Raw genomic sequence first — 27375 nt, forward strand, 5'->3', positions numbered from 1 at the left:
ATGCTAAAAAAAAAGAAAAACAGGCTTGGAAAAAATCAGCTACAAAAAGTGAGGAAGAAACAGTGACTGGGGAAAGTTCTGCAGCTGTTCAGAAAAAAGCAATGCAACCTACAGACATGTCTTCCAGTAACCTGCAGGAAGCTCATAGAATCATAGGCAATTGCTAGGCTAATGGATCTGGGGCCCTTACAAACCTAGCCAAGAGTTTATCCTCAGAAAGAAATCAAAATCAGCACCTGTCGACCCTGTCAATGAAGGACACAGGTGGAACCCCTGGGACAAATTTGTGGTTGCCCATCCACTCATCAAGGTTGCACTTGAAGAGGGTCAGCGACGTACTTTGCTTGACATGTATAGGGAGTCTATTCCAGAGATGGGGCAGCATCTGGGAGACAAACTTGTCTCTCCAGCAGGTTTTGTTAATGTCACATATTAGATTTAAGCCTTTTGATCGGGTACTATGTGAGGAGTTAGACTTACGGATATGGAGCATCTCTAGTAGAGCAAGGTCCGAGAGTGCCTTGTAGGTGAGACACAGGTCACCTCTGAGCAATCTGTATGATACAGAGTAGAGTGATAGTGATTTGAGCCTGTCCGCATAGGGCGGGTGTTGGAGGCCATGGATTCTCTTTCTGAGGTATTTTTGTGGCCTTTCCAGTTGGTGCAGATGTTTGGAGAGGTACATACTAAACAGGGAATTATACTCAATTATTGGTCTAATGAGAGAGGAGTACAGACAGGTAATAACCTCCCTTTTTTGGGATCCAATCCCTTTACTTATGAGATGAACCAACTAAAAGGATTTTCTGACCACTGCCGCTACATGATGGTCAAATATGAGATTGTTGTCAACTTGTGGGCCCAGGTATCTCACCACAGGTTGTGTGCTTAGGGGGTTGCTGCTAATGTGGTAATCAGTAGGGGTCATGTTTTTGCCAAATGGTATGATAATACATTTTTTTGCATTTAACTTAAGGCCCTGACTTTGGCACCAGTCATTTGTTGCTGTGAGACCCACCTAAAGTATGGTAATATCATTTGGGGAGTCAATGGCAGCACCCAACTTACAGTCATCTGCAAACTTGGTCAGCCACAGGCTTTTTGTCTTTGTCTGCACCTCTGAGAAGTAGATGCCAAACAATAGGGGTCCCAGGACAGATCCCTGGGGGACACCACTAGAGACAGTTCTTCTATTGGAGGTAGTGGCACCTATTTTGACCTTGTGGATCCTATTAGTGAGCCAGTTGGTCACCCACCTGATGAGATAGGGATTTACACCAAGTTCTGTTAGCTTTTCAATGATGCCCGAGTGGGGGATTGTGTCAAAGGCCCAAGTCAAGGTAAGCTGTTTGTACTGCCTTTCCCTCATCCAGTGACTTGGTGACAGTCTCAAAAAGGTCAACCAGGTTCAGCAGGCAATATCTGCCCATGACATATCTGAACTGGGTGGGGTCAAGTGCTTGGAGATTGCCTATGTCCTTGTATATGAGGTCCATAATAATACACTCCATGGCCTTACAGATCAGACTTGTCAAGCTAATGGGGCGATAGTTACCAGGATCAGTAGTGGCACCACCTTTGTGCAAAGGGATGACAATGGCAGTTCTCCACTCTGCTGGAATGAAGCCTGTATGTAGGTTATGGTTGAATAGGGTGCTCAATGGCAAGGCTAGTTCTTGATGGAGATGTTGCAGAATACAGCCTGGGATACTATCAGGTCCCATGGAAGCTGTGTTCTTTGCCTTGGATAGGGCCTTTAACACTTGATCTATGGAGATGTGAGGTGCGGGGCATGTATCGGGGATGTCGAATGGGCCTTGTGGGGGACAGGGGGTGAAGTTTGCTGTGAACCTATTTGCCAGCAGGTTGGCTAAGTCAGCAGGATCAGTGTAACTGGCACCGTAAAGAACTAATTCGGAACAAATCTGGGTTTTGCTAAGGAGGTTTATGACGTAACTGAAAAAGGCTTTGTGGTTAGCCTTTGTTTCGGAGGCTAGTTTCGATTCATAATTGGCTTTGGAGGTTTTTACTAGTGACCTAATTAGCTTGTTGAGGCTAAGGAGGGAGTTTTTCCAATTCGGAATTTGTGCCTTTTTGCCCTAGGACAACAGTTTCTTCCTTTTGTTGTAAAGCCTGTTGATAGAGGATGTCCACCACATAGGTTTGTGTTTCCTTGAGGAGCAGGTTTTAGTTCTGTTAGGTATGGCTGAGTCCATGCAGTTACACAGGTGCTTGTATACTGCATTGGCATACTTTTCAGCATATTTGTCTGCATCCTCTGAGGGGGGCAGTGGTGTGAAGCTACTGATACCCTCCCTTAGAAGGTTGTAGTCAGTTTTTGAGAAGTTTTTTAGCCTGGTTATGGTGGTGGTGGGGGGGGGGGTTGGATGGGATAGACACTTTGAATGAGACAGAGTGATGATCTGATCTCACCAGCAAAGAACTTACTATGGGGGTGGTGCAGCAGTCACCCATGTTGGTGGGAATCAAGTCTAGAATGCTATCTCCCCTTGTGGGGGCATGAGACAAGCTGGTCTTGCACATTAGAATTGATGAAATCAAGGAATCGTTAAGCGAGTGCATTCGAGCAAGAACAGTTCACCCAATTTATGGTGGGGTAGCTGAAGTCACCAAGGATCAGGGTGTTTGGGGGTACCTTGATGGACTCAAGTAGGTCCAGGTAGGAGGAGTGGGTGTCCTGAGTCATGGAGGGGGATCTATAGCTGGCTATAACTTGGATGGGTGTCTTTCCAATTGTCAATTGCACCTGGAGAAGTTCTAGTGCATCATGCTGGCAAACCAGTCTGGAGGTGTGCTTGTTAATAAAAATAGAAACTCCACCACCCTTAGTCTTGCCGACCTCATTTTGGGTTCTGAATGTGTGGAATGAGGTATAGCCTGGTAAGGTAGGGGTTGTCTTAGCAGCCTTGAACCAAGTTTCCATGACTGCACAGATGTCAGCATCTTCCAGTGCTAGGAGAGCCTCCAATGAGTGGATTTTCAGGTTAAGGCTCCTAGCATTAAGCAGCATGACCTTCAATTTGCTTTTTAACAGATCTTTTATGTTGGAAGACTTGTCTGTGGGACATTGCCTAAAAAAGACACAAGAGGGGATGCAAGAGCCTTGGCCAGAATCCTGAATCTCAGGGGTGACAAGTGGAGGCCATCTCTGGCAAAGCATTGAGGTCTGTCAACCATGTCATCCCAGGCAGACAGATACTGGATCCCCTTGGAATGACACCAAAAACTAAGCCAGTTGAAGTCAATTATTTTTTGTTGGTATTGTGGTATCATTCTTGGTGAAGGTAGGATGGTGCTTAGGGCTAGGGTCATACCTGCCTGGGACACATGCTCTGACAGCTCAATCATGCCTGTCTTTATATAGTCCAGGGAGGTATGTCTCAATTCAATCACACCAACTTGAACAATGACAGAGTCATACTTGTACCTGTTGCGAAGAGACTTAAGTGCGTGTGTGATGTGGTGGATTCTGGCACCTGACAGACAACTAACCATGATCTTTTCCTTGTCGAGCCTGGTGAGGGGTCATCAGTGTGTTTCACAATTGAGTCACCAATGACTAGTATGTTTGGTTTAATGTTGTGCTTTATGGGCTGTATGAGTTTATTGTTCTGCCTTAAGGGCTATGTTTGTGAGTCATTGGTGTGTTGTCTGTGATGTATTTGGTGTTGTGTGTGAAATTTCTGTGAGTATTTTTTGGAGGTCTCTGCTGTTTAGGTAAGTTTTTTTGAGGGCCTCTGTATATGTAGGTGTGTGCTGTGCTTGGCTATGTGATATGGGTTGTGTGGTGTTTGTGCAGGCAGTCTTCTCTTTGTCAGTGGTACTGACTGAGGCTCAAGAGAGCATGGATTCCAGTTTACTGATATAGATGCATCTCTTGCAAGTAGAAGAATTATGTGCTAGGCGAAGAGGGTTGTCAGTGAACATGAGGCAGTTGCTACACTGTCTCAGTATGCCAATGTTGCCCAGGCAGGCAGGAGAAACTGATGGGAATTTTCCAAATATAGTGTTCTGAAACTTGGATGGATATAAGACAACTACACACAGACCTGCTTAAAATAAACTATAACAACACAAGCAAAAAATGTGGAAAAAATGGAAGAAGCTTTAAACAGATATTAAGATGAGGTGATAAAGCTGTAAAAATCCAAGGTTGATATAAAGAAAAGGCTGGCTGAATATGAGACTGCTCAGGAAGAAATGTTTCAAAAAATAATAGAATTAGAAGACAGAGCACACAGGGAAAACCTGAGATTTTCAGCTATGCCAGAGAATCTGGATGGAACAGACTGCATTGCTTTTATGAAAGCACAAATAAGCAACTGGATAGGTATTCCATAGCAGGAGTTGTTAGTTGAAAGGGCACATCATGTGTATGTTCCAAACCTGACTAGGAGAAAGCAACCTAGATCTTTAATAGTAAAGATGCAATCCTACCAGCAGAAGGAGTTGACTCTGACAAAACTGTGGCAGACAAACAAAATACTAAAAGTGGGAGACAGCAGAGTGTTTGTGGAAAACGATTACTTGTACACCAGGCAGAAGTGAAGAAAATTAATTCCACTATTCACAGAATATCAAGATGCAGGTGTGAGACTCAAACTGTTGTATCCAGCTGTCTTCAAGGTATTCTTCCCTGGAGGTAAAAATAAGTTTTTGAAGTACATGCTAAGGATGAAAATACATAAAATTGTCCAAAAAAGTGAGCTGTCAAACAAGAGATTCTGCTTCTTGTTCTTCTGGTAATAAAGACCACAGAGAGACTGTACCTGTGAAATCTTTTCCCATTGTTTCAATGGAAAATGCTGGAGAGAAAGAAGGGTGCATGGGAGTTGACTAGAAGAATTGAGAGTATGTTGGAAATAAAACAGAGAATGGATTTGAGACATGGAGATGAACAGAAATAAAACCAATAACTTAATGTCGGGTTACAATGCAATAATTCTATTTGTTAGATATGACAGAACAAGAAAATGATCAAACCACAAAGCAAAACTGTTGCAGAACACAAAAGCAACATAGGAACCAGAACAAGCTCAGTTGTACTTTTGTACCTTGCTCAAAATGTACCTTCGAACCACGTAGTAATGAGCCAAAATCTACTAGATAAAGAAAACCAAAACTTTATTCACATCAAGTAGAAAGCTGGTAAGCGCTTTTGTCCTGAACCACAGAACTTCATCAGACAAATAAAACCAATTAATTACATCTTATATAATATAGTTAATTAATCACATGTACATTTTAATCACATATATAAATTTGAAATAATCCAAGCTACATCCCCTTAAAGAAATACTCATACTAATGTGCAACTTCTTATAAAACCTTAAAAACATCACTATATAACCTAATATCAACCACCAAAAAGTGCATCAAAATCACTTATATATATATATATATATATAAATATATATATATATATATATATATATATATATATATATATATATATATATATATATATATATATATATATATATATATATATATATATAAATATATATATACATATACACACACACACACACACACACACACACACACACACATTATCATTATCATTATCATTACAATAAAATAAAATAATTAATATGACATAAATACTTCGGATATATTAAAATACAATAAAAAATACATATACAAACCTATAAATGTCAGGTGGAATACAGTCTTGTATGTATATGCAAATTATAAAACAACTATATAGCAATAATTCATTTAAAATGTTTGAGTACATATGGTACAAAGTTATTATCTCATTAATGCCCTAAGTCTTAAGAGGGGGCTTATGGCAATACTTTCATTCAAACCAGGCCAATTGATGGCATCTAAAAAAAGTTCCCTTCTCTCCAGAAGTAATGACCAGGCACCCCCTCAAATATCAGTACATATACAATCTATTACAAAAAAACTTAAAAGAGTGCCCCTCATTCTCGGTCACATATTTGCTTAGGGCATTAGTTTCCTTTTTTTAAGGATTTCATATAGATGTTTATAAATACAATTTTTTTAATTTTCTGTCTGTCTTACCTATATAATAACAACAGCATGAATCACAGGTTGCACAATACACCACCCTTTCTGAATTACAGTTAAATTTATCTTTAATCCTAAAATTCCTTTTATTAATTTGGAAAACATCTCCTTCCTTTATATATTTGCAAAAGTGGCACATACCACATTTACTCATATATCCATTCTTTTTTGTTTCTCCACTATTATATCTTTCAAAGGAGTTTTTTAGACTCCTTCCCCTCCTAAATACCATTATCAATTGATATTGTACTCTCTATAAATAAATCTTGTAATTCATTACTAATCTTGCGGTATGCTCCATTTAATTCATTAAGGGACAATTTTGAATGCCCTTTACCATTCCAAATAAACAACATTTTTTATTGTAATCTTCTATATTCATTAAAAGTCTTCCACCCCCTTTATCAGGTTTCAAAATTTTTATCTTATCTAAAAACATATTAATCTCCTTAATAATATCTATTTCCCTTTTAATAGTCTCATCAATACTTCTGTATTGTGACAATGTATTCCTAATGTCAATTCCACACATCCTTTCAAATAATAGTACCATAGGATGCAATGGTGGATTGTAGGTACTAGAAATTGCCAAAGGATTAATTGTCTGATTAGAAACAGAATTTTGAAACAATATTCTAAAATTCAGCTTACGGGTGAATAGTTTCAAGTCCATTAAGATGTTACCTATGTCACTATGTTGCCAGGGTGCAAAACCCAAACCCTTTGAAAACACATCACAATGACTAGTACTTATATTAATCTCGGAAAAATTATAAACCTTAAAATCTCCAGAGGAATTAGATAAAATTAAACATTCAGGCAATAACTGATAGTTATGTACTGCTGGTGTATCAAACCATCCTACATTGTCATCTTGCAAATCCAATGTGTCTACTTCCTGTTGTTCTATCCTCTGTTGTAGGTGTTCCTCCCCCTCACACCCCCCCAACCACGAGTTGCTCTGAAACTGGGGAACCGGATGACTCTCCTTTTCTAGTGGGCCCATCCTGTTCTTCAAACGCTCTGAGCATCTTAATTGGGGATACTCCTCTTTGTCTAAAAAACGCTCTTCTTAATCTACATGAGAATAGTGATTTGAAGCACTATTGTTGTCAGCTATATCAAAATCATTAAACTTATTACCCCATTCTTGTGAGGGTGAGGGGTTAGGGTATGCTAGACCCCCCTTACTATATTAATTTTTACCTCTGTTTAATTTTTTCAACTTTCTTACTTTAATATTACAGGCTAACTGATCAATAATTTCATACATTTTAATATGTTCATTTTTAAAATCATTATACTGTTTATGAATGCAAATAACATTATCTAGTTCAGTAACAGACTCAATTAATTCATCAGTCAGAATGTTATTATGTTTTATCACTAGGTTCACGATGAAAGTGCTTACCAGCTTTCTACTTGATGTGAATAAAGTCTTAGTTTTCTTTATCTAGTGGATTTTGGCTCATTACTACATGGTACAAAGGTACATTTTGAGCAAGGTAGGAAAGTACAACTGAGTTTGTTCTGGTTCCTCTGTTGCTTTTGTGTTACAGAACAAGAAAATCTGGAAATATTGGACTATTTCAAAATTTGTTGTACTTGTTGAAACAGATGATCTGCTGTGATGACCCCTAATGGGAACAGCTGAAAGAAGAATAAGTTGTACTTGTTGGAGACGCTCAAGTATATGCTCTACTTCACATTAATGTTCAGAAAAATACTTTGGGGAGGGGAAGAGAGGGGAGAAAGTTAATTGTAAGTAAAGGAACATTTTGTCTTAATAGTACTATTTTTGTGGTGTATGGTTTTCTCAGCTACTTTTAAGGGTAATGGGGACTGTAAATAGGTGCTGCTGTTCTTTTTTTTTCTTTCTTTCTCCTTTCTCTCATTCTTCTTATTCATTTTTAAGAAATGCAGGCACTGTAATATAAAAAAGCCTGGTTAAAAGAGCATTACAAAAGAAAAGATAATGTGCTTTTTTTCATTCTTGCATGGGGGGGTGACTGTATTAAGGACATTAGATTGATTTAGTAACACGTTTTAAAAGAAAGCAAGTAAATGAAAAATAATATGTAATATCATGAAGCTTTTTTCTAGTAAATGAATGTATGCTTAGTAGCAATTCTGTATCTGGTCTTCATGTCTCCATGAAAGCAATCTGATAAAGAGAAATTGACTGGTTCTCATGTCTCCGTGGAGAAAATCTGACAATGAGAAATTGGTTACAGTCTGGTGGACAGTGATTGGCTGGGAAAAAACAGAAAAGAGAAACTGACTAGGAGATAATGTTCTCTGAAAGCATTAATTTTTTTTCTGACGAGAGAGCTACAAAGATAGGACAAAACCAGTTAGCATTCAGCAGAAGCACAGGCTACAGCATGCATCTTAGCATGGATAACCTTTCTTTTAGGTTAACTCAAGTTTTTGAGTGTGGCTGTCATTTTGGAACATTGTTCTTATTAGGAGGGCAAAACTTCAATATTTGAAGATGTACATAGTTTTGTATGTTAGTATTAAATTAATGGATTTTAGGGAATACTGTATTTTTTTTATTTAAGGGCTTTCAATAAAACAAAATAAATTTGTAAGATGTGACATAGGCTCAAATGGATATGACAAGAAACAACTATATAAAAGTTCAACCTGCCAAACAGTGCATGCATGTAAAACAAAACTTGGAACTAGACATTTAACAAAAAGTTGTTATACATAAATGGTGAGAATAACAACTTTTTAATACAATGATGCTTTCTGTAACACCTTTAAATGTCAATGGTCTCACAGATAAATGCAAAAAAAGATTAGTGAACTATGTTAAAAATGTAGAGTGCAAATAGCTATGTTACAGGAGACACACTGAGCATGTGAATCTGATAAAGACAGATGTGGGATCAGTGAAGATGGAGTTATGGAAGCTGAAAACAGCCATGGAGTAATCACATATTGGGATCACTATCATTATTTTTATCTCAATTATTTTATTTTTATTATTATTATTATTATTAGAAGAAGAAGCAATAGGGTTTTAGTCGGAGCATTGATACTGAATTTTTGCCAGTTTTTTCTATGATACATACGTGGCAATGAAAGCCATGTAAAAAACAGTAATGAAATGAAGATTTAATGATGTAAAAAACAAAGTCAGATTGCTGACAACCTCTGAAACTAACTGTGTAATAAGAAATATCATGGACATAAAAATGAAAAAGAGACAAATCATGACGTTAGTAAATAGAATGCAATAGAAAGGGATGGAATGGGACAAATAATGAGAAGAACACAATGAAAAGGAAAATAAATAAGGAATACATTCATATGATCAAAAACTCAAATTGCTGAAACCTAAAAATGTTGCAAACTCAAAATACATAAAAGGGGAATCCTCCCTTCTCCCACTGTTGTACAGTCTCAGAGTTGGTATATATGCATATAAGTATGTATAATTAGCAGGAGCTGTGGGGGGAGGACACAGAGGCTTAAAAGGTTTTCCAATATTTTGAGTTTTCCAACATTTTTGGCTTTTGAGTTTTTGAGTAAATTAATGTATTCCAAACTAAAGCTAAGCAAATGAAGAATACACTTTTGATATTACAAAAAAGTAGAATGATAAATGTCATGGAGGGTGAGGAAGAGGAAACTGCTTAAGAGATTTTTTGTGAGGAAGGTAAAAGGGCAGGTTGGTATTTTCTGAAATAGGAAGAAGAAATAAAAATAAAAGTAAAATCAAACAGAAAAGACATTAATAATAAATATGAGTAGTTTGGCAGTGAGTAAAAAAACGTTTATTTGTTTAGGAATAACAGACTATCTATGTAGAAACAGATACTAAGAAGGAATCATAAAGTGATTGCAAATAAGCAGTCATAGGAAACCTGAAATGCCTTACCCCCACCTATAACTCTATTCAAACTTTTTAAAAAAACCCTCAAGGGATGATGTTTTTTTGAGTTCCATAAGCAATGTGTTCTGAGAGGAACTACCCTCTCCTCAAAGCAGTTCATTCTCCTAGTTGTGTACTTCACACATTCTCTTTCTAGCTTCTGAGGTAATTGTCTTCCAGAGCTCTACTTAACCCTAAACAGCTTGATCAGTTTCCTGTCTACTGTCTCTCTTCAATAAGACTGGAAACAGATTTAACTTTCTTAATCTTTCTTTATACTAATATGAATAAATGCATTGATGCTGATTATGTTTTGCCTCTTTATTTTGAGTCATTTCAAGTCAGAAATCTCTATATAGGCAATCAAAAGGATGACACATTTATTTATTTATTTGGCATTCGTTTACTGGGAAAATCTGACTGGGTCATAAAGTACTCATTTTCAGCAGAGGCCCAGGGAAACAAGCAAAAATATTCTAAGCATGATCTTATCAGAACGGTATGACCTACCCTGGTCATGGTGCATGGACTTTAACATCTGTTACTGGAAATTCAGTATATAATTTTGCTGTGACTGAGTTGTTACAACTCCCTTGAGACTGAGTTGCCAAACTTTTTGTGTTTCCATGGTAGCTCTGTAGTTGGTTTTTGCTCATTTTACATAAGTTATGTACTTAACCTGTTGATTCTGCTGTTTCAAAGAGAGGTTGATTTAATGCTTGGCGCAAAACAGTAATATTGCATGAGGGACTGGGTCTCTGATTTGTGGTCGGAGGAGGAAGATTTCCCTCAAAAGACTTTAGTGGAGAAACTGTAAACAATATGGAAGCGCTCAGACAGAAACTCCAGTATGAAGAGGATGGAAGTAGAAAATTGACGTAGCCCATATGGAAACTCTTTTCCATTTGCTATGATAAACCTTTTTTGGGAGGCTGAGATAATCTGAATAACCTGTGCTGGAAACCTGACATCTCTGGCCAAAGTCATAACTGGAGTAATCAAGTGGTTAGTTTCATGGATTTCTGGTCCACAGGAGACAGTCCGGCCAGATGAGTCAAGAGATTTGGATACCTATACAACATCCACGGGGATTTACTAATAGACACCACAGGGAAAGGAACCATGTTTGTTGGGGTGTTGGGGAGAATAAGAGGAAGCAAAATGAACCTGAGAAGAGTATTACAAAACTCAGTACAAAAAGGTAGACTGAAAATGACAGGTGCTTTCTTTTTCATATTATTTTTGGATAAAGTTATACTGAATAACCATGTAAAAATAAGTCAAGGGGAAATAACAGAAATGCTGAGTAAATAAAGCTGGGTACAATGGAAGGAATAAAAATGGAATAAGAATATGAAACAACAAAAAGGGTGGAGAGTATGATGATTTCTAGGAAAATATTCAACACTGGAAAGTAAGAAAAAGACAGGTTTATGAAAATGGAAAGAAAAGTGTGATGTTTCTTAATTGGTCAATGGGAATTAAATATAATAATATAAAGAAAATGCTTTAAAATTTTGAAAAAATAAATAACTATGAGCAGAAAATTATTTTCAGGGCTAAACCAACTCAGGAATGGTGAAAGGAGATTTTACTAATAGGAATGACTGCAAATAGGGGCACAGAAAAGAGACAAAAGTGAGTTGGAATTTAATGGAGAAAATTAGCAAAGCATCCAAAGGATTGGAAGCAAATAACTAGTCAGAGAAAGGTCATAGTGTGGTGAAGCCAACAGGAAGTTTTGGCTGCATGTTGGAAACTGTCTTCCTTACCAGGCAATGATATCAGTGAAGAGGCACAAAGAAAGGGATACAGGACTGTTAAATGAAATATCAACTCTGGCTGAGTTTATAGCTGAGTCTAGAATAGTAGCTGCAGTAAAAAAGAGATAATTAGTACAATATACAATATAATTTACAGTAACCATTATAAGCAATCAGGAGAGGTTAAAAACACTGGGAATGAGAACATAAAACTAATACTCAAAGAAACAATGGGAAGATATCTGTATGCTTCCCACGTATGCAATAACATCTAGAAGGTTTAGGATTTTTGCACGGAAGCATTTGCATAGACATTTTTATACCTCAAGTAGACATCAGCATTTTTTCACAGGTAGACAACAATTGGTGGAGGTGCAATGGGAAAGAGAGGGTTAAATCAAAATATATTTTCTGGGAATGCAATTAGTTGACATATTTTGGAAATTCCCTACAGGTGACTTTGTTAGAAATATTTAGGAAATAAATTAAAGCCCTAGTAAGTTTAATGCTGTTACCTGCCAAAACAAGCAATTACTAGAAAATGGAAATCAAAAACAATAAAGAACTGTAACAGACTTATTGAATGTTGTACAGGAAATAAAATAATTGGAGGTGGGATCTTTAGAAAAGGGATGGGGGCAAGCTAAACAGAAATAAATGGTATCTGTGGGATCAATTTATACAGAATAATGTTCAGTACGAGGAGGAGTACTTCAGGGAAGGCAGGGAGTGGGCAATTTATGTAATGGTAAATTGAATAGTATGTGTTAAGACAGAAATCATATTTTTTATAATTTATGAAAAAAACTCTTTGTAATGGTTTGTTTTTTATTACTGAATATTTACTCATGTCAAAATGTAATTTGTGATGTTAAAGATGTGCAAATAAGGAATAACTACAAAATGTATGTAGGATATAGTATAGTTATTTTTCCATTAAGTAAATTAAATCTTAAATAAAAAAGCAGCTGAAGGGGTACTATATCAGAGAAGCATGCAAAGGAATAGAAGATACTAATAACCATATTTCTTTATACTATGTTTATTAATGACTACTCAAAACATCTGGGCTCTAAGTGCGAAATGCTGCATGAAATGGATATGAGAAGTAACATATGAAAATATATTTACAAAACAAAAAAAATCTAAAAGTCCTATTTAATGGATGGAGTCCATCCAAGCTTACGAGCTACATCTGACTCTTACAGAGATGCCATGAACAACCATCACCATACACAGCATGTACTACACAGGTAGTCTGCCAAGCCTCTATCCCATATCTCTCACACACACACACACACACACACGCACACACACGCACACACACACACACACACACACACACACACACACACACACACACACACACACACACACACACACACACACACAAAATGAACATCTAGGGAAAATGTAAATTTGCCAATCCACCAACTACATGTTTTTGGGACAGGAGAGAAAATCCCAGTACTTACGAGAAAGCAGTAAGACCACAAAGAGGAAAAGGAAACTCCACATAGAAAGCATCCCAGCTGAGAATCAAAGCAGAAAACCTTTTGCTGTAAGGTGACAGTGTTACTCACTGCACTACTATGGCACACCAATGGATGAAGTAGGAAGGTTATTTTTAACTCCTGATATTTCCTTGGATATTGGAAAGCTGTCTCACAGAAATGGATGTTTTTTATATTGGCTGATTGCCTGTTTAGGACTATAAAAGTCCTGATTTTTTGAGTATAACTGACTCTGAAGAAGCCCAATGTTTTGGGTGAAAGAGCTAAGTCAGTGATCCTACATTTACAATAAAGCTGTGGTTTTATCAAATCACGGATCTTTTTTTTCTTACTAGTGTTGTCTCACAGAAATTCTCATTTTTGCGCAAAATAACAAATTAAACACAAGATCTCCCTAACTGCCTTTGTAATCCCAGGTAAATCCAAATACAGTTTTGTGGGGTCTTTTTAATTTTCCTTGTTATGTGGTATTTTGTCATTAACAGTTGCCTGGCTGTTAGTGAAGCAGATCACACATCTGTCTAGTTAAACTAAGTGTTCTCCCTATGATTTTACACATTTTAATCATTTTTATTTTTACATTAATTGTAGTTTCAGTCTGCCTGACTGAAAATTGCATTGTCAGTCGCCTGACTGTTTTGTGACCAATAGATCCTCCACCATAACTTTCAACTATCCCTGATTTTCAGGAACATCCTGGATTATTTTGACTCTAATTATAACTCTGTCCCTTTTAATTCCTCCTAACATTCGTGACTTTTGATGAAAAGGTGGTGATTTGCTCTTAGTAAATAACAAAAATAATAAAATAGGCTTCTTTCACTTCAGAAAAATTATATTATATCACATTCTCTTATTGTGCCATTATCTCACATTAACACTACTAATATTTTAAAACTGTCCCTGATTGTCCCTGATTATTTCTGGATCTGTCCCTGACTGGTTGAGAGCTATGACCTCTATTATGTTACACTGAGTGTTCTCCTTTTTTTAATCTGTAGACAGCATATCTGTTTTGCTAAAAAGTGTTTTCCCTGTGAATTGCCACTTTTTCTCGATTTTTACACTAACTTACAGTTTCAGTTGATTTTCTGGTCAGGGTGTAATAGTGATTATTCTGTGACAGGGAATATTTTGCTGCTGTTTCTGAATGGGTGGATATTACTGGTTGGAGTTCTAGCTGCTTTTCTAATGGTTCTTCAACTTTATCTCCTCAGTTTAACAGTGCTTGTGGGCAGTGGTAGCTCCAGTTTTTTTTTCTTGCTGGGTTACAATATGGGTTGAATAGTTAGCCAGCGGTATATGTAGGAAATCTGAAGACAAAAAATAGTATAGAATGCATGGTAATAATTCTTCCACAATCCATTGTTACATATGAGAGACCATTTCCCTATGGAAAAAAAATAAATGCCATACATAAATATATTAAGGTATATAATATATCCAGGCTATATGTACAACAAACAAAATAACTAAATTTGTATGCTTAAAGATTACGGTTTGGGTGAAATGTTATTATGCTCCTGTGTAACAAATCAAGTTGGTAACTAAATACAACAGACATTGAAGAATGGCACAAAGACATTTGTGCCTCAGTAAAAAGAGAAAAGAATCTTGTAACACAAATTTAAGAACAAAAAACAATGAATAAGGTGCATTTACCATGCGACCGAAAAAATATCAATAACCATATACAGGTCCATGTAGTCCAAGGCACACGAAAGTGGTAAGATCAGGAATAATTACATTTCCAAACTGGAGAATGATTAATCCAACCAAGTAACATTTTAATGAATAGCTTAGAGCCTTCATCTATAGTACTCAGGACTTCTTCAGAACAGTTCATTACAAAAACAACATTTTATATATTTTCAAACATCCATAATAAATCAATAAGTCAATAATTAGTCAAAAATTCAAAATTTAAAGTGAACATGTCCCCTATTAAAACCAACAAGAAACATAAAAAAATCATAAAATATATAAATATGTAGACAGAAGACACTATAAACATAGCTTATGTTATTCAAAATGACATGTTATGAAATTTTAATCAACATTAAATGCTAAAAATTATTTCATTAAAGTTTGGCTGCACTAATTTTAAAAACTGGTTGTATTGACACGTGTTCATTTAAACCAGGTGGCACAGTGACATACAACTTAATCTGCCATACCAGTTCCTGGTATTCAACCCTGTTCTCCAACTGTCCCCCTCTACATGGCATCTACTAACATAAAAAATGAGATCCTTAGCAGATCTTGTTAGTCAACTGGCATGGTTGTTCTTTACTCTCTTTTGTCTAAGGGGAGCAAGATTGTTTAGTATGCTGAGGAAGTCTCATTTTTTGTCTTCAGATTTCAAATTTTTTTGGGACTATTAGAAATTAAGTGGCAAATGTTATGTGACATTACTACTTGTCCTGGATTGAATGATCATATTAGTATCAAATCATTTTTATTGATAGATTGATTTATGGTAAATGATTGTCTCTTTAACAGACTGACCTTCTGGATAGTTCAGTTTATTGATACACTTCATTCAAGTATTATATTTATTATTTTGATCCACAAGTAGGTTGTTTATTTTGGAAGTAAAATTTTTTTATAGTTTTATTTTTTATAGTCATATTCTATTTTTATAGTGACATTCTATTTTTATAGTGATATTTTATTGTCAATTTAATTCCAAAGGGTTTTGATTTTTGGCACCAAAATCAGCCTTTAAAAAGAGTTCTAAGCGCCTTGATCTTGGTTCTGATGAAATTTGCATTCCTGCAGATGAAAGCGCTTAACCAGGAAACAGTTGTTATGCTTTGTTATGTTATGTTATGCTTTGACTAAGTTTTTTCTGTTGGATCTTCATTTGGAATAAAGTAAATTGCTTTTAAACTTTTTGTTCGAGCAGTGGTTTTTCTGGACCTCAACAAGGATTGTTATTTGGTCTAGTTCTTGCTACTTCATTAAAGGGAGGATATAAGCTTTTTTCCAGATGAAATAAGGCTGTTGAGTTCTTCAACTCAATCTTCCTCAGCATACTAAACAATCTTGCTCCCCTTAGACAAAAGAGAGTAAAGAACAACCATGCCAGTTGACTAACAAGATCTGCTAAGGATTTCATGAAGCACAGGGACAAATCATGGAAAATCTGGCAAAAAAGCAAAAACCCATCTGACCTCCCCCAATACAAACATCTCTGAAACCATGTTAAGCGCCTAATACTACAAAACAAAAAATAACACTACCTTACATAACAAAATCAACACAAGCAAAACTCAAAGAAATTCTGGAGCTCTCTCAACTCTTTATTAAATCCATGCTCTAGTAATAATCCTTGCCCAGACCCAAATAAAACATCCATTGATTATTATTATTACCCTCTCTTTTCTACAGTGCCTCCCCACCTCACCAACATTCAGTCCTCTCTAAAGTCCAAACTAAACTCATGCTACAATGGAATTGCTAAGTTTGTACCTGCCAGAACAAGCAATTACTAGAAAATGGAAATCAAAAACAATAAAGAACTGTAACAGACTTATTGAATGTTGTACAGGAAATAAAATAATTGGAGGTGGGATCTTTAGAAAAGGGGTGGGGCAAGCTAAACAGAAATAAATGGTATCTGTGGGATCAATTCATACAGAATAATGTTCAGTACGAGGAGGAATACTTCAGGGAAGGCAGAGATTATGCAATTTATCTAATGTTAAATTGAATAGTAATTGTTAAGACAGTAATCATATTTTTATAATTTATGAAAAATCTTTATAATGGTTAGTTTTTTTATTACTTAATGCGTATTCATGTCAAAATGCAATTTGTGATACTAATAAAGATGTTTAAATAAGGAAATAACCACAAACTATATGTAGGATGAAGTACAGTTATTTTTCCATTAAGTAAGATAAATCTAAACAAAAAGCAGCTGGAGCGGTACTATGTCAGAGAAGTATCCAAAGGAATAGAATATACTAATAACCATATTTCTTTATAATATGTTTATTAACAACTAGTCAAAACATCTGGGCTCTAAGTGTGAAATGCTGCATGAAATGGATATGAAGAAGTAACATATGAAAATATATTTACAAAACAAAAAAAATCTAAAAGTCCTATTTAATGGATGGAGTTCATCCAAGCTTACGAGCTACATCTGACTCTTATAGAGATGCCATGAACAACCATCACCATACACAGCATTTGCTACACAGGTAGTCTGCCAGAACTCTATCCCATATCTCACACTCTCACATTCGTGCACTCCCACACCCGCACTCACACACAAAATGCACATCTAGGGGAAACTGTAGATTTACCAGTCCACCAACTACATGTTTTTGGGATAGGAGAGGAAACCCCATTACTTAGAGAAAGCAGTAAGATCACAAAGAGGAAAAGGAAACTCCACATAGAAAGCATCCCAGCTGAGAATCAAAGCAGAAAACCTTTTGCTCTAAGGCAACAGTGTAAATCACTGCACTACTATGGCACACCAATGGATGAAGTAGGAAGGTTATTTTTAACTGCTGATATTTACTAAGATATTGGGAAGCTGTCTCACAGAAATTCTCATTTTGCGCAAAATAACAAATTAAATGCAAGACCTCCCTAACTGCTTCTGTAATCCCAGATAAATCCAAATACAGTTTTGTGGGGTCTTTTTAATTTCCCTTGCTATTTGGTATTTTGTCATTAACATTTGCCTGGCTGTTAGTTTAACTAGACAGATGTGTGATCTGCTTCCCTAAGTGTTCTCCCTATGATTTTACACATTTTAATCATTTTTTATTTTTACATTAATTGCAGTTTCAGTCTGCCTGACTGAAAGTTGCGTTTTCAGTCACCTGACTGTTGTGTGACTAATAGATCCTCCACCATACCTCTCAACTGCCCGGATTTTCAGGAACATCCCGGATTTTGACACTAATTGTAACTCTATCCCTTTTAATCCCTCCTAAAATTCGTGATGTTTGGAGAAAAGGTGGTGATTTGCTCTTAGTAAATAATGAGAATAACAAAACAGGCTTCTTTCACTTCAGAAAAAATATATTAAATCACATTCTCTTATTGTGCCATTATCTCACATTAACACTACTAATATTTTTAAAGTGTCCCTGATTGTCCCTGATTATTTCTGGATCTGTCCCTGACTGGTTGAGAGCTATGTCCTCTATTATGTTACACTGAGTGTTCTCCTTTTTTTAATCTGTTAGACAGCATATCTGTTTTGCTAAAAAAGTGTTTTCCCTGTAAATTGCCACTTTTTCCTCCATTTTTACACTTAATTTTTCACTAATTTACAGTTTCAGTAGATTTTCTGGTCAGGGTGTTGTTGTTGTTTGTCTTTCGGCTTTTTCCTGGTAAGGGGTCACCACAGCGGAACTCCAGTCCACTAATGATTGGCAGTAGATTTTTACAAAATGCCGAGGTGCCAGCTCGACGCCCAACCTTCAATGAAGGCACACCCATTTACATATGCATGTCTTTCGAACGCTACCCAACCGCAGGGAGGACATGCAGACTCCACACAGAAGGCACTCCCAAGCCAAACCGAGAATCGAACGGGAGAACCTCTTGCTGTGAGGTAACAAAGCTACCGCTGTACCACCGCATCTGGTCAGGGTATAATAGTGATTATGCTGTGAAAGGGAATATTTTGCTGCTGCTTCTGAATGGGTGGACATTAATGGCTGGAGTTCTAGCTGTTTTTCTACTGGTTCTTCCACTTTATCTCCTCAGTTTAATAGTGCTTGTGGCCAGTGGTAATTCCAGTTTTTTTTTTTCTTCCTGGGTTACAATATGGCCAAAATAGTTTGCCAGTGGTATATGTAGGCTATATGAAGATAAAAAATAGTACAGAATGCATGGAAATAATTCTCCCACAATCCATTGTTACATATGAGAGACCATTTCCCTATAAAAAAAATAAATGCCATACATAAACAACATATTAAGACATATAACATATCCAGGCTATATATACAAGAAACAGAATAACTAATTTTGTTGTGCTCAAAGATTATGGCTTGGGTGAAATGTTATTGTGCTCCTGTGTAACAAATCAAGTTGGTAACTGACAATACAACAGAAATGGGAGAAAGGCACAAAGACATTTGTGCCTCATTAAAAAGAGAAAAGAATCTTATAACACAAATGTAAGAAGAAAAAACAAGAAATAAGGTGTGTTTACAGTGCGACCAAAAAAATACCAGTAACCATATACAGGTCCACGTAGTCTAAGGCACACGATAGTGGTAAGATCAGGAATAATTACATTTCCAAATCGGAAAATATTTAATCCAACCAAGTAACGTTTTAATGAATAGCTTAAATAATTCACCCATAGTACTTGGGACTTCTTCAGAACAGTTTATTACAGCAACAACATTTTATATACCTTCAGACATCCCTAATAAATCAATAAGTCAATAATTAGAAATTCAAAATTTAAAGTGAACATGTCACCAATTATAATCAACAAGAAACATAAAAAAGTAATAAAATCTATAAATATGTAGACATACGACACTAAAATCATAACTTATATTACTAAAAATGACATGTTATGAAAGTTTAATCAACATTAAATACTAAAAATTCTTTCATTAAAGTTTGGCTGCCCTTATTTTTAAAACTGGTTGTATTGAAATGCATTTATTTAAATCAGGTGGGACATTGACATCCAACTTTATTTGCCATACCTGTTCCTGGTATTCAGTCCTGTTCTCCCAATGCCCCCCTCTTATATTAGGGCTTATGTTTTCTAAAATGCCAAATTCAAACTTTTTAAAATCTTTGCATACTAATGAGTGTTTGTATAATGCATTATTTGTATTCTTTTTCTTAATGTTGTATAGGTGTTCATAAATTCTCTTTGCCAGTTTTCTCTTATTTTTTCCCAGGTAGTAAGACTGACATTGTCTGCAAATTACTATATACTATCCCTTTTGTTTCACAATTGCCCTTAACTAACTTAACTTTTGAATTGCAGTAGTTGTTCAATGTTATCCACACTTAGTAGTACCCTTCAAAATTTCCTTTGCATCTCTTTCTAAAATTCTCTTAATGTTATTGTCTGCTTTGTAGATAAACTGGGTTATTCCCCTACTGACTTGTATACCTCTTCATCTATCTTCAAAATAGCCCAATTATTTGTAATCATGTTCTTCACTTGAGGTGTAATGTCACTGTATATAATGCCGATAGTATTCTGGAACCCAGGATTGGGATCAGCAGTCTGTCTACTTTGTTCTTCAATATGTTTAATTGGTCTCCCCAAAGGGGGTAGGTATTTTGTACCCCTATCTTTAATAACTTCAGCTTGTATAGTGGTCAGCAGGTCTTTGGGGTATCTTCGTTCCCAAAGCATGCTTGAAATGGTTTCTACTTCTTTAATAAAACTGTTGTAATGTGAGGCCATTCTCGCTACCCTAATAAATTGACCTTTCACAAGTATCTTCTTGCATATCCCAGGGTGACTACGATTGAAATGTAAATACAAATTAGAAAAAAAAAATATCCTTTCTATATATAGAAGATACAAATTGATTGTTTTCTACTTTCAAAGAAAAATCCAGATAGTGTGTGGAATCAATAGTAAAACTGTGTGTAAAATTTTAAAAATTGGTAGTGTTTGAAATGACAGTAACAGTGTGTTTGTTAAATTAACAAACATATAGATAATGATCTACAAGTATATTTCAGCTCACTGCTGTGAGAACCACATAGTGCAATCCCTTGGATCAATATGCCCTCCTAACCTTAAGTCAAGAATCACAAACAACCAAACTCAGGAACAGATTTGAAATATTGGTGTTATATACTTAGAGAATTGATTAGGTTTTGCATTAGCAAACATTTTCTGCAGGATATGAAATCAGAAATTCAAATCTGTCATTTTTCAGTGACTACAGTCCACAACACTCTACCAAAAAGCCACAAATTGTATGAGAAACCCACCACAAATATGAGGGAAAAAGATCAAGGAAATTTGAGAATTATACCCTATGCACAAACTCCCACACACACTCACACACTCACACACACACACACACACACACACACACACACACACACACACACACACACACACACACACACACACACACACACACACAAAACTATCACTTACAGCCACTTGTATGACTGTACAGCTCAGAAATTGCTTAGGATTAAGTGAATGAATAAATTCATTAATAATGGCTCATAAATATATCTAATTATGCCATTACTATAAAGAGTACATCCCCTCTGCCCCGTCAACTTCTTAGCTCAAGAATCAAAAAACAAGATAAAGAAATCAATAAAAGATTTATGCTCTTATATGCTAAGGAAGCTGTTATAATAGCAAGCTTTGTATTAATAAGCATTTTCTGAAAGACACATGTCTGAAACTCACATTCTTGTCAACGTTTGGTGACTGCAATCTGTAAACCTTTGCAAGAAAGCCATGAATTTTAAAAGGAACAGACCAAAATACATATCAATTTCTTTGCTGAATATTTCTGGACAAAGCCAAAACTAATGTGTTGACAAACAGGGACACATTTTAATTAGTATTTTATGCATATGTTAACCAGATAAACACACTGGACAATGTTTCCCTTTTCATGGGTGACCTGGGAGCACTGTCTTGTTAAGTGACTTGCTAAAAGTCACACAATAGACAAATGGAGGTGAAAGGATTCAAACCCTCTAATTTGGCTACAGGAAATATTTTGTGAATATCTCACAGCCTCAAGTGACAGACAACTCCGAATTATTAAAACATTAACAGAACAATAAGTGTTGCATGGTCGTGCATTTTCTGAACAATAAAAACTATGAAACTGTAATGATTGGCATTACTGACTGACTGTAATCCTCTGTGATTTACCAGAAAAAAAGAAGTTAAGTGATGAGGCATAAATATGAGGCAAAATCATAGATGTTTTAAATCTAATTCACTTAAAAAGTAAACAGAACAACAGGTTTTACATCAACATGCACTTTGTGAACAACAAAACCTTTCAAACTGTAATGACTGGCATTATTGACTGACTGTAAATGTCACTGACTTTTAACCTTCAGTGATTTCTCCAAAATGAAGAAGTGAGTGAAGGTCTGGCAGATGCAGGTGATTAAAAAAATGGCAAAAAAACTCCAAAATCAGGGTCAGATTTTAAATATAGAGCTTTGGTCTCCATGCCTCTCAAGTTCCTTGCACAGGAATTCTGTAAAAGCCAAAAATAATGGTGTATTACAAATTAAAGGGACAAAATCAGGGACAGATTAACTTGTTTACTGTCAAGAGACTATCTGCTTGTCCAGTTATTTTCAGAATATTTGTTTCCTGGAGGAACAAAGCTATTTTTGATGCAGAACAGGCTAAGAAGAAAATAAAATTTATCCAACAAAAAATGAGCTAGCAGATAGAAGCAGACTCTACTTCTCATTCTTCTGATAATAAAGCTCATAGAAAGACTTTGCCAGTGAAATCTTTTCAAATATTTCAAAGGAAATACTTGACATAAAGAAAAAGCACAAGAGTTGACTATAAGAATCAAGAGTACTTTGGACTCGAACCAGTGTCTGATGTTGGGGGATGGAAATGAACAGGAAGTAAACCAGCAAAACTGAAATTTGTGAATAAATGGGAGACTGCAAACCATCAATAACATTTGTGAAATACAGCTTTACAATAAAAAGTGCCTGATAAAAACTGGACTTTTGTTGATTTTGTTAAACTTGCTGGTGGACAGTAAAGCATATACCCCACTTTACATCATTTTAGAAGGACACTAAAATTGGAAAAAAGGTAACTGGAAGCAAAACAGTTTTTGTTCTTAGTATCTGTATAAAAAATTCATGATGATATTAATTGCATGTTATATACAGTAAAGCATTTCTGTGCAGTATATAGTCAAAGATATTTTAAATGTGTGGGGCCTTTTGAGTGACTCATGTATGTGTTAAAATATTAAGGTAAATAAGTACTTTTTTAGTTGTAAGAAATATAGGCTTTACAGTATAACAGAAAAAGAAAGTCTTCAAAACATAATTTAATGTCAATATGCTGTGATCTTGGGCTGATGGGGTGGTGTGGGGTGCAAAATGCCCTGATTGTATTATATTATAGAATCACTGGCCATTAACATTAAAAAACAAGCACACTGATTGGTCAGCCCAACCAGCGTGCCTGTTGTAAATCGAGAATATATCAACAGTAAAAGTCCAGCCGCTGAAGTATCATTGAGCGACCAGACTTTTTTTTCTATTGTTATATGGTAGACATGCATTAGTCTGAAGGAAAGAAAGTCTGAAAATGAAATGCATGTCATTATTTAGTGACTTCGTTCCTTATAAAGTTTGTGGTTTTCTGACAAATCACTGAGGCACAAAGTCACTAAATAAGGCATGCATTTCAGTTTCAGACTTTCTTTCCTTCAGACAATGCAAATCATTCTCAAAACTTTTTAAGTTTATAAGAGTAACATTACCTGTCCACTCCTTTATTTATAGCTTTGTCCACATTTCTTAAAATAAGAGCTGGAGAGGTACTTACAAGAGCAGAGACAATGCAAGAAAATTCAAGTATGCTCTGCAAAACTAAAGAAACATACCTGATTTTCCTTGTATTTTCCTTATCTCTCGTGTCCCTAAACTGTCCAGAGGTTACAGTGTTTTTCTTTTAAGAAAAAAAATAATAATAATAATAATAAACAATGGAGATCATCTTATCTCACTTGCTTGCTTTCCAAAGCACTGATGTACTGTGAAAATATGGGAATGGAAGTCCCTGTAGCTGAAGGCAGTTGTACATTCTCTTTGGAGTGAAAATTACAAAGATTCATTGCTGACTACTTTTCCATGGAACCAGCTGTCTACGGGTGAAGTAAATAATCTTGAGAGTTCTGAGCATTCTTTGCCGAGGGAAATGCAAAATTTAAATGGTATAATGGCAAACAGTTACGCGAAAAATAAAGTTTAGAATTATGGGAAGTGAATAATAGACAGAAGCCTCTCTAGCAGCCTTAATACTTTAAATAAAACTAAATTGTGCAGTATTCTATTAAATGCATTAAAGACAGCCAGTACACATTTTCTTATGGGTAAAAGTAAATGCTTTCTGAAAGCATACAAGCTGTTTTTCAATCTGGAGAAATAGAGATAACAAAAGAACAGACAACAATCAGTGCAAGTGGAAACACAGGCTGTAACATGTGCTTTAGCAAGGATAACCTTAAATTTATGGTAGGTAATGCCTGTGGGTGCAGCTGCCAATTAGGGGCAATTATTCATATCTGGAGGGTTAAACATTTTTTGAAGATGTACATAATTTTGGATATCTGTTCTAAGTCAACAGGGATTGTAGGTGTTCTAAAAATGTAGTTACATTTTTGAGGATTTTCATTAAAACACAAAGTCTTGAAAAATGTGACACAGATTTAAATCAAGGATAAGTGAAAATGAAAGTAATTTTACTAATTGCTAAAGGGGCTCCAAAGCTGATTGAAGGAAAAAAACATAATGATAGAGTTGTCAGTGAAACCTTTTCCAATGTCCCAACAGCAAATGCTTGATAGACAGGAAAAAATTAGGAATTGACTAGAAGAATCAGTAGTCCCTTGGACTTGAACCAGAGTCTGGTGTTGGGAGATGGAGATGAACAGGGAGAAGACCATCAACTCTGAAATTAGTGAATAAATAGAAGATTATAACATTTGTGAAATATGGTTTTGCAAGAAAAAGTAGGTGAAAAACATTGGGCTTTTCATGATTTTGTTGAACTTGTTGGACTGTAATGCATATACCCCACTTTATATCATTAATGCTTTGGGACACTAAGGGCAGACTAAGTGTAAGTAAAACAATTTTTGTTTTTATTAGTATTTGTATAAAATATTTCATGATACAAACGGCATGATATATATATATATATATATATATATATATATATATATATATATACATACACACATACATATATATATATATATATATATAGTAAAACAGTTTTGTTTAGTGTGTAGTTGGGATATTTTAAATATGGGGTAGTCTTTACAGTAACTGTTTTATGTGTTAAAAATATTAAAGTAAAAAAAGTACTTTTTCAGTTGTAAGAAATATAGGCTTTACAGGATAACAAGACAAGAAAGATTGGAAAAAGCAATTTAATGTTAATATGCTGTAATCCTGGGCTGCTGGGGTGGGGGTTGGATGTAAAAGTTCAGTGATAATATTATACTATATTATATGCAAATTAAGATATTTTCTCATGTTTTTATAGGGGTAAATGTCTAGATTAATGCCCATGGCTTAAGTTATAAGCACATATTTTGTAAACAAGTAGGCTTGAAAATATTACAGAATGATGAAAACCATGAAAAATGCTAATTATCTTACATCTGCATTTTTCCATTAGCAAATATTCAGTGGGAGTCAAGAAGTCTGTAGTCGAAATCAGTTGTATATTTTGTACTTAGTGAAAATTACAAAGATTCAATGTTGACTACTTTTCCGTGGACAGCTGTCTGCAGGTCCAAGTAATTAATATTAATTGTTCTGAGCATTCTTTGCTGAGGGAAATTCAAAATTTAAAGGTACAACAGCAAGCAGTTAAGTGAAAAGTAAAGGTTGTAATTATGGGAGGTGAATAATAGTAGCCTCTCTAGCAGCCTTTATACTTTAATGCATTTAATAGTATGCTGCACAATTTAGTTTTATTTAAAGACAACCAGTGCACTTTTTCTTATGGCTAAAAGTTAGTGTTTTCTGAAAGCATACAAGGTGTTTTTCAATCTGGGTAAATAGAGATAATAAAAGAACAGACAGCAAACAGTGTAACTGGGAACATAGGCTGTAGCATGTGCTTTAGCAAGGGTAACCTTAAATTTATGGTAGGTAATGCATGTGGGTGCAGCTGTCAATTAGGGGCAATTGTTCACATCTGGAAGGTTAAACTTAAATTTTTGAAGATGTATGCAGGTTTGGGTATTTGTTCTAAGTTAACAGGGAGTGGATGTGTTCTAAAATATATTTAGTTTTTTGAGGGTTTTCATTAAAACACAAAGTCTTGAAAACTGTGACACAGATTTAAATCAAGAACACGTGAAAAGGGCTCCAATAGTGATTGAAGTGAAAAAAGACCATAATGATAGATTTGCCAATAACATTTTTCCAATGTTCCAATGGAAAATGCTTGACAGATAGAAAAAACTTAGGAAATGACTAGAAGAATCAGCAGTATCTTGGAGTTGAACCAGAATATGGCGTTGAGAGATGGAGATGAACAGGGAGAAGACTTGTAACTCTGAAATTAGTGAATAAATAGAAGACTATAAAGCATCATATCACAATTGTGAAATAGGGTTTTGCAAGAAAAACATGCTGAAAAACACTGGATTTTTTGTTGACTTTGTTGAACTTGTTGAACTGTAATGCATATACCCCACTTTATATATCATTAATGTTTTTTAGAAGGACACTGATGGGGGACTAACTAAATAAAATACTTTTTGTTCTTATTAGTATTTGTATAAAACATTTTATGATATAAACTGCATGCTATGTACAGTAAAACAGTTTTGTATAGCAGTATTTTAAATGTGGGGGAGTATTTTCAATGACTGTTGTGTGTGTTAAAGATATTAAAGTAAATAAGTACTTTTTTAGTTGCAAGAAATATATTTTTAGAGTATAACAAGAGAAGACATGATGGACAAAAGCATGTTTACTGTTCATATGCTATGATCTTGAGCTGCTGGGGTGGGATGCAAAAGTGCACTGATAATATTATATGCAGAGTTAGGATATTTTCTCTTTTTTTATTTTAAAGGATAAATGTCTCAATTACTGTTTTGCATCAAGCATTAAGCAGGTGTTTTTGTAAGCATATAGGCTTTAAAAATAAGACAAAATGATGAAAGACATGAAAATGCCAAGCTTCTTACAACTGCAAAGATATTAAGTTTTCTTGTTTCCAACTAGCAAATGTTTAGTGAAGTTGAGATACCTGCAGCTGAGGGCAGCTGTGCATTCGTTTCTGACTGAAATTGACAAAGATTCATTGTTGAATACATTTCCATGGAGATAAGCTATCTTACAGGTTCAAACACTTAATCTTGAGATTTCTAAGTATTCTTTCCTGCGAGAAAGGCAAACCTTAAAGGTA

The sequence above is a fragment of the Protopterus annectens genome, chromosome 7.part0 (genome assembly GCF_019279795.1).
Source record: "Protopterus annectens isolate FY-2018-M chromosome 7.part0, PAN1.0, whole genome shotgun sequence".
NCBI classification, from domain to species: domain Eukaryota; kingdom Metazoa; phylum Chordata; order Ceratodontiformes; family Protopteridae; genus Protopterus; species Protopterus annectens.